Source organism: Nomascus leucogenys, chromosome 4 (genome assembly GCF_006542625.1).
Source record: "Nomascus leucogenys isolate Asia chromosome 4, Asia_NLE_v1, whole genome shotgun sequence".
Taxonomy (NCBI): Eukaryota; Metazoa; Chordata; class Mammalia; order Primates; family Hylobatidae; genus Nomascus; species Nomascus leucogenys.
The window spans coordinates 85,136,985-85,147,199 of NC_044384.1; the positions used below are offsets into that span (position 1 = coordinate 85,136,985).

A 10,215-nucleotide genomic window follows, 5' to 3' on the forward strand; every position below is an offset into this window, starting at 1 on the left:
TTGCTGGAGCCCCCAGGGCAGCTCCCCAACACCTTACACAACCTGCATCATTTACAGGAGCCAAAGGGGTTTTAGAAATCAACTTCGGCCGGGCGCGGTGGCTCAAGCCTGTAATCCCAGCACTTTGGGAGGCCGAGGCGGGCGGATCACGAGGTCAGGAGATCGAGACCATCCTGGCTAACACCGTCTCTACTAAAAATACAAAAAATTAGCCAGGTGTGTTGGCGGGCGCCTGTAGTCCCAGCTATTCGGGAGGCTGAGGCAGGAGAATGGCGTGAACCCGGGAGGCGGAGCTTGCAGTGAGCCGAGATCGCGCCACTGCACTCCAGCCTGGGGCACAGAGCAAGACTCCGTCTCAAAAAAAAAAACAAAAACAAAAAAAAGAAATCAACTTCACAGAGTTGCTGTATCATTGTATAGTTGCCATCCTAACCTATACAGCGTCACTAATCTCTCCCCTCGGAGTTGACTGCCTAAAAACAAGCCATGGATACAGCTTCTAAAGACCCGGGGGTGAGGGAGCTTAGAGGGTGGGTGTCACCACCCCGTCCAGCTCCAAGCTGTGTGTGCCCTGCAACTCTCCATTTTAGGTCATTGCTTATTTCTTTTCTAAAAAATTAGGCTGTTGCAAGGTCAGCCTGAGACCACTTCTGCCCCGAGAATTCTAGACTAGTAAGACCTGGTGACATACAAACGACGAAGATATTTTACAATAACGCCATAGCCCTTGATAGCTACACGAGGGTCGTGTTCTGATTTTAAATTAATGGATGACATCGAGACTATATGGAGGAAATGACAAAGGACAGGAGAGAGGTGGGAAAGGAAGACCTAGACTGAAAAGGGAAGTTGGGCAGCAGCTCCACGAAAGGAAGACCAGCCCCCAAGTGCGGTGACAGCGCAGCAGCGACCGAGAAGTTCCCAGGCCAGCTGCCACCCCGCCCCCATGCCATTCCCCAGAACAGGCACACGCGTTAGGGTGGGGCGCGCGTGCGCAGTCACGCCCTGCGCCAACCGCCACAGCTCCGGGAAGGCGGCCAGGACCGGCTAGAGCCGGTTAGAACCAGTGGCGCCCGCCCACGAGCCAGCGCCTCACAAAGGGAGGGCGGCTCACGGCCCTCGCGTATCCCTGCGCGGCGCTCGCGAGCTGCCCCTCCCCCGGCCTTTGTCCCTGCCGCAGACCCGCCGGTTGCCCAGTCGCTCCCCGCCCCCGCTCTCCTCTCCGCGGCCCGCAGCCCGAGGCTTCTGTAAAGGACTGGGACCCCGCACTGGCTTCTCACCTGCCCTCTTAGGCGTCGCGCCATTTTAGCAACGCGGAAACCGGGAGCTGGGAAGCCTCAGCCCGCCTGAAGGCGGGTCCCTTCTGCTGCCTCTCGGAGCCCAGGTTTCTCTGAGTCCTTGGGACGCAGCGACGAGTTGTGCTGTTACCTTAGCCGTCCCTTTAGGCTGGCTATTCCAGGTGGTGGTATTTAGATAAAACCACTCAAACCCTGCAGTTTGGTCTTGGGGTTTGGAGGAAAGCTTTTCCTTTTTTTTCCTGCTCCGGTTCAGAAAGTCTGAAGCTCAGACCTAACCAGGCATAACACAGAATCTGCAAAACAAAAACCCCTAGAAAAGCAGACCCAGGGCAGTGTAAACACTCCAGGGTGTGTCCCTGACTGGCTGCCCAAGGTCCCTGTGTTTTCGGAGACAAAGTCATTCGCTTAGTCGGGCTACTTTAAAAGGCCACTTGAACTTGCTTTCCATGGCGATTTGCCTTGTGAGCACTTTCAGGAGAGCCTGGAAGCTGAAAAACGGTAGAAAAGTTTCCGTGCGGGCCGTGGGGGACTGGCGACAAGTGGGGGCCGCAGATCAGAGTGGGCCACTGGCAGCCAACGGACCACGGGGCTCAGGCGGGGAGCAGCTCTGTGGTGTGGGAGTGAGGCGTTTATCCAAGAGTGGGTTTTCACGTTTCTAAGACTTCGCAAGCAGACAGCCCGTGCTGCTCGGATTTCTCAAATAAAAAAGCAAAACGTGGCTGTCTTTGGAGCAAGTCGCAGGACTGCAGGCAGTTGGGGGAGAAAGTCAGCCATTTTGTCACTTCTCAACCGTCCCTGCAAGACTGGGGCTCAGTTGCGTAATGGAAAATAAAGCCCTGAACTATGACACCTTAATCTTCCTTCAAAGGGTAGTAAACTATATCTACCGTCCCTCAAGAGAACACAAAAAGTGCTTTAAGAGGTATTTAAAAACTTCCGGGGGTTTTGTGAGGTGTTTGATGACCCGTTTAAAATATGATTTACATGTTTCTTTTGTCTAAAGTTTTCAGCTCAGATCTTTCCACACGCTAGTAATTTAAATATTTCTGCATGTGCAGTTTGCACTCAAGTTCCATAAGCTGTTAAGAAAAATCTAGAAAAGTAAAACTAGAACCTATTTTTAACCGAAGAACTACTTTTTGCCTCCCTCACAAAGGCGGCGGAAGGTGATCGAATTCCGGTGATGCGAGTTGTCTTCGGTCTATAAATATGCCTCGCCCGGGCTGTGCGGCAGGCATTGAGGCAGCCAGCGCAGGGGTTTCTGCTGAGGGTGCAGGCGCAGCTTGAGGAAACCGCAGATAAGTCTTTTTCTCTGTGGAAGGGAGATTAATACAACTGCTTAAGAAATATAGTCAGTAGGTTATTAAGATATTGTTTAGCGTTAAGTTCTTAATTTTAATAAGATTTTAAGAGAAAATATGAAGACTTAAAGAGTAGCATGAGGAAGGAAAAGATAAAAAGGTTTCTAAAACATGACGGAGGTTGAGATGAAGCTTCTTCATGGAGTAAAAAATGTATTTAAAAGAAAATTGAGAGAAAGGACTACAGAGCCCTGAATTAATACCAGTAGAAGGGCAATGCTTTTAGATTAAAATGAAGGTGACTTAAACAGCTTAAGTTTACTATAAAAGTTGTAGGTGATAAGATAATTTGAAGGCGATCATTTAAAAAGAGATTAAACCGAAGTTGATTAAAAGATCTTGAAATCCATGACGCAGGGAGAATTGCGTCATTTAAAGCCTAGTTAATCTTAACGCATTTACTAAACGCAGACGAAAATGGAAAGATTAATTGGGAGTGGTAGGATGAAACAATTTGGAGAAGATTAGAAGTTTGAAGTGGAAAACTGGAAGACAGAAGTACAGGAAGGCGAAGAAAAGAATAAAGATAGGGAAATTAGAAGATAAAAACATACTTTTAGAAGAAAAAAGATAAATTTAAACCTGAAAAGTAGGAAGCAGAAGAAAAAATTAGACAAGCTAGGAAACAAAAGCAACTAAGGGCAAAAATGTACAAACTTAGAAGAAAACTGGAAGATAGAAACAAGATAGAAAATGAAAATATTGTCAAGAGTTTCAGATAGAAAATGAAAAACAGAAGCTAAGACAAGTATTGGAGAAGCATAGAAGATAGAAAAATATAAAGCCAAAAATTGGATAAAATAGCACTGAAAAAAGGAAATTATTGGTAACCAATTTATTTTAAAAGCCCATCAATTTAGTTTCTGGTGGTGCAGAAGTTAGAAGGTAAAGCTTGAGAAGATGAGGGTCTTTATGTAGACCAGAACCAATTTAGAAGAATATTTGAAGCTAGAAGGGAAGTTGGTTAAAAATCACATCAAAAAGCTACTAAAAGGACTGGTGTAATTTAAAAAAACTAAGGCAGAAGGCTTTTGGAAGAGTTAGAAGAATTTGGAAGGCCTTAAATACAGTAGCCTAGTTTGAAAAATTTGAAGGACTTTCGTAACGGAAGTAATTCAAGATCAAGAGTAATTACCAACTTAATGTTTTTGCATTGGACTTTGAGTTAAGATTATTTTTTAAATTCTGAGGACTAGCATTAATTGACAGCTGACCCAGGTGCTACACAGAAGTGGATTCAGTGAATCTAGGAAGACAGCAGCAGACAGGATTCCAGGAACCAGTGTTTGATGAAGCTAGGACTGAGGAGCAAGCAGCAGTTCGTGGTGAAGATAGGAAAAAGAGTCCAGGAGCCAGTGCGATTTGGTGAAGGAAGCTAGGAAGAAGGAAGGAGCGCTAACGATTTGGTGGTGAAGCTAGGAAAAAGGATTCAAGGAAGGAGCCAGTGCGATTTGGTGATGAAGCTAGCAGGCGGCGTGGCTTGGCAACCACACGGAGGAGGCGAGCAGGCGTTGTGCGTAGATAGAGGATCCTAGACCAGCATGCCAGTGTGCCAAGGCCACAGGGAAAGCGAGTGGTTGGTAAAAATCCGTGAGGTCGGCAATATGTTGTTTTTCTGGAACTTGAGTATGGTAACCTTTTATTTACTTTTCTTATGTAATGGGGGAGTGTCGTACTGAGGTGTAAAGTGATTTATATGGGGACGTAGGCCGATTTCCGGGTGTTGTAGGTTTCTCTTTTTCAGGCTTATACTCATGAATCTTGTCTGAAGCTTTTGAGGGCAGACTGCCAAGTCCTGGAGAAATAGTAGATGGCAAGTTTGTGGTTTTTTTTTTTTTACGAATTTGAGGAAAGCCAATGAATTTGATAGCCAAAAGTGAGACAAAATCTCAGCAAATCTGTAAGCAGTTTGTATGTTTAGTTGGGGTAATGAAGTGTTTCAGTTTTGTGAATAGATGACCTGTTTTTACTTCCTCACCCTGAATTCGTTTTGTAAATGTAGAGAGTTTGGATGTGTAACTGAGGCGGGGGGGAGGGGGGGGAATTTTCAGTATTTTTTTTTGTGGGGGTGGGGGCAAAATATGTTTTCAGTTCTTTTTCCCTTAGGTCTGTCTAGAATCCTAAAGGCAAATGACTCAAGGTGTAACAGAAAACAAGAAAATCCAGTATCAGGATAATCAGACCACCACAGGTTTACAGTTTATAGGAACTAGAGCAGTTCTCACGTTGAGGTCTGTGGAAGAGATGTCCATTGGAGAAATGGCTGGTAGTTACTCTTTTTTCCCCCCACCCCCTTAATCAGACTTTAAAAGTGCTTAACCCCTTAAACTTGTTATTTTTTACTTGTGAAGTATTTTGGGATGGTCTTAACAGGGAAGAGAGAGGGTGGGGGAGAAAATGTTTTTTTTTCTAAGATTTTCCACAGATGCTATAGTACTATTGACAAACTGGGTTAGAAAAGGAGTGTACCGCTGTGCTGTTGGCACGAACACCTTCAGGGACTGGAGCTGCTTTTATCCTTGGAAGAGTATTCCCAGTTGAAGCTGAAAAGTACAGCACAGTGCAGCTTTGGTTCATAGTCATCTCAGGAGAACTTCAGAAGAGCTTGAGTAGGCCAAATGTTGAAGTTAAGTTTTCCAATAATGTGACTTGTTAAAAGTTTTATTAAAGGGGAGGGGCAAATATTGGCAATTAGTTGGCAGTGGCCTGTTACGGTTGGGATTGGTGGGGTGGGTTTAGGTAATTGTTTAGTTTATGATTGCAGATAAACTCATGCCAGAGAACTTAAAGTCTTAGGATGGAAAAGGTAAAGAAATACCAGCTTCCAAGTTGGCAAGTAACTCCCAATGATTTAGTTTTTGTTTCCCCCAGTTTTTGAATTGGGAAGCTGGGGGAAGTTAAATATGAGCCACTGGGTGTACCAGTGCATTAATTTGGGCAAGAAAAGTGTCATAATTTGATACTGTATCTGTTTTCCTTCAAAGTACAGAGCTTGGGGAAGGAAAGTATTGAACTGGGGGTTGGTCTGGCCCACTGGGCTGACATTAACTACAATTAATGGGAAATGCAAAAGTTGTTTGGATATGGTAGTGTGTGGTTCTCTTTTGGAATTTTTTTCAGGTGATTTAATAATAACTTAAAACTACTATAGAAACTTCAGAGCAAAGGAAGTGGCTTAATGATCCTGAAGGGATTTCTTCTGATGGTAGCTTTTGTATTATCAAGTAAGATTCTATTTTCAGTTGTGTGTAAGCAAGTTTTTTTTAGCGTAGGAGTAATACTTTTCCATTGTTTAACTGCAAAACAAGATGTTAAGGTATGCTTCAAAAATTTTGTAAATTGTGTATTTTAAATTTCTCTGTTTGTAAATCGTAACTGATTAAGAATTGTGATAGTTCAGCTTGAATGTCTCTTAGAGGGTGGGCTTTTGTTGATGAGGGAGGGGAAACTTTTTTTCTATAGACTTTTTTCAGATAACATCTGAGTCATAACCAGCCTGGCAGTATGATGGCCTAGATGCAGAGAAAACAGCTCCTTGGTGAATGATAAGTAAAGGCAGAAAAGATTATATGTCATACCTCCATTGGGGAATAAGCATAACCCTGAGATTCTTACTACTGATGAGAACATTATCTGCATATGCCAAAAAAATTTAAGCAAATGAAAGCTACCAATTTAAAGTTATGGGATCTACCATTTTAAAGTTAATTGCTTGTCAAGCTATAACCACAAAAATAATGAATCGATGAGAAATACAATGAAGAGCCAATGTCCATCTCAAAATATTGCTTTTACAAAAGCAGAATAAAAGCGAAATGAAATGAAAATGTTACACTACATTAATCCTGGAATAAAAGAAGCCGAAATAAATGAGAGATGAGTTGGGATCAAGTGGATTGAGGAGGCTGTGCTGTGTGCCAATGTTTCGTTTGCCTCAGACAGGTATCTCTTCGTTATCAGAAGAGTTGCTTCATTTCATCTGGGAGCAGAAAACAGCAGGCAGCTGTTAACAGATAAGTTTAACTTGCATCTGCAGTATTGCATGTTAGGGATAAGTGTTTATTTTTAAGAGCGGTGGAGTTCTTAAATATCAACCATGGCACTTTTTCCTGACCCCTTCCCAAGGGGATTTCAGGATTGAGAAATTTTCCCATCAAGCCTCTTTAAAGTTGTAGGACTTGTTCTGTGGGCTTCAGTGATGGGATAGTACAGTTCACTCAGAGGCATTTGCATCTTTAAATAATTTCTTAAAAGCCTCTAAAGTGATTAGTGCCTTAATGCAACTAAGGAAATGTGTTTAGCATTGAATCTCTGAAGACTTTATGAAGGAATAGCATGATGTGCTGTTAGAATCAGATGTTATTGCTAAAATTTACGTGTTGTGATGTAAATTGTGTAGAAAACCATTAAATCGTTCAAAATAATAAACTATTTTTATTAGAGAATGTATACTTTTTAGAAAGCTGTCTCCTTATTTAAATAAAATACTGTTTGTCTGTAGTTTAGTGTTGGGGCAATCTTGGGGGGGATTCTTCTCTGATCTTTCAGAAACTTTGTCTGCGAACACTCTTTAATGGACCAGATCAGGATTTGAGCGGAAGAACGAATGTAACTTTAAGGCAGGAAAGACAAATTTTATTCTTCATAAAGTGATGAGCATATAATAATTCCAGGCACATGGCAATAGAGGCCCTCTAAATAAGGAATAAATAATCTCTTAGACAGGTGGGAGATTATGATCAGAGTAAAAGGTAATGACACACTTTATTTCCAGAAAGTCAGGGGTTTATAAATGGACAGTGACTAGAGTAATAAAGTACTTTTTCACATTTCCAAAGTTTGCATGTTAACTTTAAATGCTTACAATCTTAGAGTGGAAGGCAATGTTTTACATTATTGATCTTATATAGGCATGGGGGGGGCCTGTGGGTTTTTAAAGAATTTTCCTTTGCAGAGGCATTTCATCCTTCATGAAGCTGTTCAGGATTTTGAATTGCATATGGGTGCTTGGCTCTTCTCTGTTCTCCTAGTGAGTGTATGAGACCTTGCAGTGAGTTTATCAGCATACTCAAAATTTTTTTCCTGGAATTTGGAGGGACGGGAGGAGGGGGTGGGGCTTACTTGTTTTAGCTTTTTTTTTTACAGACTTCACAGAATGCAGTTGTCTTGACTTCAGGTCTGTCTGTTCTGTTGGCAAGTAAATGCAGTACTGTTCTGATCCCGCTGCTATTAGAATGCATTGTGAAACGACTGGAGTATGATTAGAAGTTGTGTTCCCCAATGCTTGGAGTAGTGATTGTTGAAGGAAAAAAATCCAGCTGAGTGATAAAGGCTGAGTGTTGAGGAAATTTCTGCAGTTTTAAGCAGTCGTGTTTGTGATTGAAGCTAAGTACATTTTGCTGTGTTATTTTTAGGTAAAATGCTTTTTGTTCATTTCTGGTGGTGGGAGGGGACTGAAGCCTTTAGTCTTTTGCAGATGCAACCTTAAAATCAGTGACAAGAAACAAATTCCAAACAAGCAACAGTCTTCAAGAAATTAAACTGGCAAGTGGAAATGTTTAACAGTTCAGTGATCTTTAGTGCATTGTTTTTGTGTGGGTTTCTCTCTCCCCTCCCTTGGTCTTAATTCTTACATGCAGGAACACTCAGCAGACACAAGTATGCGAAGGGCCAGAGAAGCCAGACCCAGTAAGAAAAAAATAGCCTATTTACTTTAAATAAACAAACCAAACATTCCATTTTAAATGTGGGGATTGGGAACCACTAGTTCTTTCAGATGGTATTCTTCAGACTATAGAAGGAGTTTCCAGTTGAATTCACCAGTGGACAAAATGAGGACAACAGGTGAACAAGCTTTTTCTGTATTTACATACAAAGTCAGATCAGTTATGGGACAATAGTATTGAATAGATTTCAGCTTTATGCTGGAGTAATTGGCATGTGAGCAAACTGTTGGCATGGGGGTGGAGGGGTGAGGTGGGCGCTAAGCCTTTTTTTAAGATTTTTCAGGTACCCCTCACTAAAGGCACCGAAGGCTTTAAAGTAGGACAACCATGGAGCCTTCCTGTGGCAAGAGAGACAACAAAGCGCTATTATCCTAAGGTCAAGAGAAGTGTCAGCCTCACCTGATTTTTATTAGTAATGAGGACTTGCCTTAACTCCCTCTTTCTGGAGTGAAGCATCCGAAGGAATGCTTGAAGTACCCCTGGGCTTTTCTTAACATTTAAGCAAGCTGTTTTTATAGCAGCTCTTAATAAAGCCCAAATCGCAAGCGGTGCTTGAAGGGGAGGGAAAGGGGGAAAGCGGGCAACCACTTTTCCCTAGCTTTTTCCAGAAGCCTGTTAAAAGCAAGGTCTCCCCACAAGCAACTTCTCTGCCACATCGCCACCCCGTGCCTTTTGATCTAGCACAGACCCTTCACCCCTCACCTCGATGCAGCTGGTAGCTTGGATCCTTGTGGGCATGATCCATAATCGGTTTCAAGGTAACAATGGTGCCGAGGTCTTTGGTGGGTTGAACTATGTTAGAAAAGGCCATTATTAATTTGCCTGCAAATTGTTAACAGAAGGATATTAAAACCACAGCTAAGTAGCTCTATATAACACTTATCCAGTGACTAAAACCAACTTAAACCAGTAAGTGGAGAAATAACATGTTCAAGAACTGTAATGCTGGGTGGGAACATGTAACTTGTAGACTGGAGAAGATAGGCATTTGAGTGGCTGAGAGGGCTTTTGGGTGGGAATGCAAAAATTCTCTGCTAAGACTTTTTCAGGTGAACATTAACAGACTTGGCCAAGCTAGCATCTTAGCGGAAGCTGATCTCCAATGCTCTTCAGTAGGGTCATGAAGGTTTTTCTTTTCCTGAGAAAACAACACGTTTTGTTTTCTCAGGTTTTGCTTTTTGGCCTTTTTCTAGCTTTAAAAAAAAAAAAAGCAAAAGATGCTGGTGGTTGGCACTCCTGGTTTCCAGGACGGGGTTCAAATCCCTGCGGCGTCTTTGCCTGACTACTCATCTGTCTTCAGGACTCTTTCTGTATTTCTCCTTTTCTCTGCTGGTGCTAGTTTTGGGGAGGTGGGAGGTAACAGCACACACAGTATCTTTGAACTATATACATCCTTGATGTATAATTTGTCAGGAGCTTGACTTGATTGTATATTCATATTTACATGAGAATCTAATGTAACTGCCTTGTGTTTTTCAGGTGATACCATGCAGCTGGTGTTTTGAGAAGCCCTACTGCTGAAAACTTAACAATTTTATGTAATAAAAATGGAGAAGCTCTAAATTGTTGTGGTTCTTTTGTGTATAAACAAACCTTGATTGGGGAAAAAAGATCGGTGTTCTGTGGGCTTGTTCTATCTGTGGTCTATAAACACAGCTCCCTTAATTACAGCATAATCTTCAAGTAGGGTACGGACTTGGGATTGGTGTGAGGGTAGTGGGTGAGTGGCCTACTAAAAAGCCCAGTAACCCCCACAGGAAAATGGGGAACTTCTTTTAAGTAGCCTCTTTTCCACTATTTAATAATTGGCTGTGAGCTGAGCTGGGGGAG

At 42.5% G+C, this 10,215-nt stretch overlaps 1 long non-coding RNA gene across 1 annotated transcript; it reads left to right on the plus strand.

Moving 5' to 3' along the window:
* Nucleotides 1-2,511: 2,511 nt before the first annotated feature.
* Nucleotides 2,512-9,948, plus strand: LOC105740543. The gene is made up of 2 exons (XR_001116591.2): nt 2,512-7,688; nt 7,805-9,948. It is a non-coding gene; the product is annotated as an uncharacterized LOC105740543 (long non-coding RNA).
* The last annotated feature ends 267 nt before the right edge of the window (nt 9,949-10,215 follow it).